The sequence below is a fragment of the Triticum dicoccoides genome, chromosome 3A (assembly GCF_002162155.2).
Source record: "Triticum dicoccoides isolate Atlit2015 ecotype Zavitan chromosome 3A, WEW_v2.0, whole genome shotgun sequence".
NCBI lineage: Eukaryota > Viridiplantae > Streptophyta > Magnoliopsida > Poales > Poaceae > Triticum > Triticum dicoccoides.
The window spans coordinates 762,996,098-763,000,407 of record NC_041384.1 but is presented as its reverse complement, the minus strand read 5'-3'; the positions used below and the strand labels follow the sequence as shown (position 1 = coordinate 763,000,407).

Below are 4,310 nucleotides of genomic sequence, written 5' to 3'. Positions count from 1 at the left end.
GAGGCTTTTTATGTGACATATCGCCATAAGCACTAATTACTTCATTATTATTATTATTATTATTATTATTATTATTATTATTATATACACACACCTATATCTTCTAAAAGAAACACGATCTTGAGGTTTAGCATCCACGGGCAGTAAACAATTTGCAAGAACAATAACAACGAGTTCCCCAAGAGAAAAGGAAAATTCAAGAAGATTCTCTGATGCAAAGGGTGCTACGCTATGGATAACTGAGCATCTGAACAAAACTTAACCGCATGATACACTCAGCAGTCGCGATCAAACATTAATTCACACGCAAAAAAAGTCGCACCGTGATCCATAAAACAGGCATGAGTACCAAATTTGGTATTTCATTTTTTTCACCTGCAAAAGAAAAACGAATACCAAATTTCGTATCAGAAGAAACCAGGCGCCGGAATATTTCCAGCCCTAATCTCCATTGGATTTCGGAAAGGAGAACAATAACAGGCACAGGCTATTGATTCAAGTGCTACAACAGATTATCAGGCTGAATCCCTACAACACAGTTCTTTTATTAACGTGGGTCCCGGACAACGTTTGTTTAGCGCCGAATTCATAAACACAAAAGTGGTTGTGAATCAGTCCAAACATCAGAAATACAGCGAAGACTGCGCAAATGCTAAGCCGAGCTCTATGTTTTCACCATCACAACAACTTGACACCAGCTTCTCCGACAGAATCTATAACAGCCGTGACTTTCCCATGGTACTTCTGCTCTCTCTTCATGTGGATGGACACGGCAGGTATCTACTTGAGCAGCAGGTGCTCGCCCAACAACTTTCCAATCTTTGCGGCGGCAGAGACGTCGCCGGTCGACTACATGTGCGATCTCAGCAGCTTCTCCTGTGAGCTCGCAGAACACGGGACAGTTGTTGTTGGGGTGTGGATCACCTGGGCGGTCACAAACTTGTTCGAGAAATCCATCCTCAAAAGGTTGGGCTTGAGAAAACTGACGATTCTAGCTGCCCTGTCTGGTGGAGGGATCACCATTGTCGCTGGTTTCTCTGTAGCAAGGTAACAAGTAGCACATATTAGTCAATTGACAATGTGAATAACATTTCAATTACCCAACCATAACCCTGTGCACATAGTGACAAACCAACAATCTATACACCAGTTTTGATTTATCAGCAGTCGATGTTAAAAATCAGGATACAAAAAGCACTGGGAATACAATATTAATGCAAATGCTAAACAATGCATAAAACAAATTCTTGCTGCTGGCATATAGGGGAGAGGCAGTGCATGAAAAAGTAATGATCTTATTAAGGAAAATGAAATGAATATTGGTTGTACAATCTAAGTAAAGTTGCCTGCTAAGTTTCCCTAAAAATGGTTGCCTGCTAAGTAGATTACATGATACTGAATTAGCTTTGCAACCACACCATTGTGACAAGGAGTTATACCAAGAAACTCCCATAACCTTTTGCTTATACACAATACTCCTAATTTAGCTAATAATAGGTAAAGAATCTTGATCTGCACAGTTGCATCCTAGGTGTGTTTGGTTTGAGCGCAACCCAAAAGATACAAAAAAAATTGGCTAGGCAAAATACTGGATATTGTTTTGGTTGTCCATGTTCTGGCCTATGCTGGAAAGGAAAGGAAGTACACTGGGAGTCGCCAAAGAATAGTTACCTGTGAGAATATACTAATTTGGGCACTGTGACATCATGAACAGGAAATGATGCGGTTAATTTAGGCCCAAATAGCCTGGGCAATGTAGCTATGTGAGTAGTGTTCTAGTTGGTATGCATTTTTTTACAGATAAAGCAGAAGCAGTGACTCAATTGACATAAAGAAAACTATCAAACAAAGTTGCCAACCTTGATTCAGAATACTTAGCGCCAAACAAACCAACAGCAAATTTAGTAGGTTCAGTGAGAGGAAGCTTAATCACACTGTCTTTCAGGTACGATGATCAGACAGTTTGATACCGATCAGCTTCAGCAAGATGATAGGATATCACACCATGAAATTCATATTCCATCCAAATTATCTAGAGTGGCAATATCTAACGACTAAGGAAATTTATGCATTCAGGAGGCAGAAACAGAGCGACTTGTCCGAGAAAGAACTCAAAGTTTTTCAGAGTGCTTCACAACATTGAAGCGGGAACCCGAAGCTGGAAAGGATCATCACTGAGTGAAGCTAGAACTTCCTATGCCCCAACAATGCTAGGCTCCTATAAACATCGATACCGAATACGGCTCTACATATTTTAGTTTACCAGTACACATGGCATCAAACGATTTCCAGCTCAAGATTTTTCAAATAAAAAATGGAGATCAGGTATGCAGAAACTGGATCAAACGTGCAGAGCTAAATATAACAATTAGTGATACTTAAATTTCGGGCTATATCAAATTAACTACTGCAGAGCCAAAGATCGAACCCGCCCAGGGAGCGACCTCCCATGCTCCCGCGCCTCCGACCTCGCGCTTACTTCCCCTCGCCGCCGCACCGGGTGCAACCGCCACTCCTCTCCCTCCCTTCCCCAGCCAAGATCCGCTTCCCCCACGGCACGAGCATCAACTTCGCCGCCGTCGACCTTCACAAGCCCGCTAGCCCTCCCCTTCCTATCATCTCTCTCCCTCTTGCACCCCTTCTCCTCTGTACCTCTTCCAGCCACCGGCGCCCATGGGCACAACCGCATCGGCTGATCACCCCCACGCCCGGGGCAAGCGCTGCTGCCGGCGAGCTCCTCCTGCGCGTCTCCCCTTCCTTTTCTTCCAACTTAATTTGAACCAGCCAAATTTAGGACTGCGGGTGCCCGTCGAGCACAGGGGAGCTCGGTCGTGGCGTCGGGGCTGATCTCAAGGTGGTGCCACGGGTGGTCGGTGACAGCGCGGCAGAAGATGTGGCTTGGGCTGGGCCTTGGCTTGATGCCGGGCCGGCTGGGGCGGCAGCCCGGAGCGAGTGCTGCAAGCGAGCGGGACGAGCGTCGTCCTCGTGCAGACGTGGGCTGGGATAGGCAGCGGTGGCGCTGCAGGTCGAGCGGGGCGGCGCTCCGGTGGCGACGACGGCGGGGCCCGGTCGGATCCGGGCAGATCTGGCCGGGGTGGATCCATTTATGGCGGATTTGGCGTGGATGCGGCCGGATCTGGCAAGATTGAGGGCCGGTGGCGCCATGGCCCTCCTGGAGGTCCATGTTCGGCGAGAAATAGGGAGAGAGGTGAGAGGAGACTGAGAGGAAGGAGGAGAAGGGAGAGGGGCGAGGCGTCGGAGCGGCCAGAGGTCCGGCGGTGAAGGTCGCCGGTGGCGGGGCGTGGCGGCGGGGTGGGTCGCCGGCAATGCGGCTTGCGGGCGCGAGGGGAGCGAGGGCAGGAGGGAGCTGTGGGCGGCGTTGCGGTTCGGTTCGGGCCCGAGCGGGTTTACATGGTTTTTTCTAAAAGTGAAACGTTTTCTCAGGGTGTCACTAAAACAGGGACTGCGGGTTGATTTCCTGTAAACCGAAGGTTTTTTTTGCAAAACAACCACGACGGACGACCAGAAGCAATCGCTGGTTTATTAGTAGGGAAAGATGTATGCCTAATCGGTGGGGGACCCGTGTGACCGAACCGGCTGCACATGCTCAGGGCCGGCCCTGAACCACAGAGAATAAAAATACAATTTCATGGCTACAATACTGGGCCGGCCCAGTATCACTGCACTAGACGTGAGCCAGAGTTCTACCTTGTAGTAGGTGATAGATCGATTCTTACTTAGCGCAAAAGGTGTCGTTTACTAGGTGCGGTGTTTCTGGTGTGCCCGTAAGCAGTTCTGGCTTAAGTGGCGGATTGGCCTTATTTTGGTCGCATGAAGTGGATGTAACTTTGAACAACTATTCAGATCAACATATAGATGTAAAGGTAGAGAATGTGGGGTCGGATCGCAAGACGTGGCATTTCACTGGATTCTATGCTAAAGCCCGTCGAAGTGATAGAGCCCAAAGTTGGGATCGATTGAGGCAGTTGAATGCACAAAGCTCTTTGCCGTGGCTATGTGGTGGAGACTTCAATGAGATCACTGATAACAGTGAGTATTTCGGGTCACATGATAGAGCGGAGTGGACGATGGCAGGTTTCCGCGAGGTGATAGCGGATTGTGATTTCCATGACTTGGGATTCACGAGTATCCCTTACACGTGGGATAATAGACAGGATGATGATGCTAATGTGAAAGTAAGACTGGACCGATTTCTTGCAAACCCGGCCTTTTTGAGCTTGTACGAAGCAACCAGAGTTCGGCATGTGCCTTCCCCAAGGTCGGGCCATTGCTTAGTGTCAGCCCGCATT

At 48.1% G+C, this 4,310-nt stretch overlaps 1 pseudogene; it reads right to left on the bottom strand.

Annotated features, from left to right (window-relative positions):
* Positions 1–562: 562 nt before the first annotated feature.
* Positions 563–1,028, bottom strand: LOC119273722 (annotated as a pseudogene).
* Positions 1,029–4,310: the final 3,282 nt, after the last annotated feature.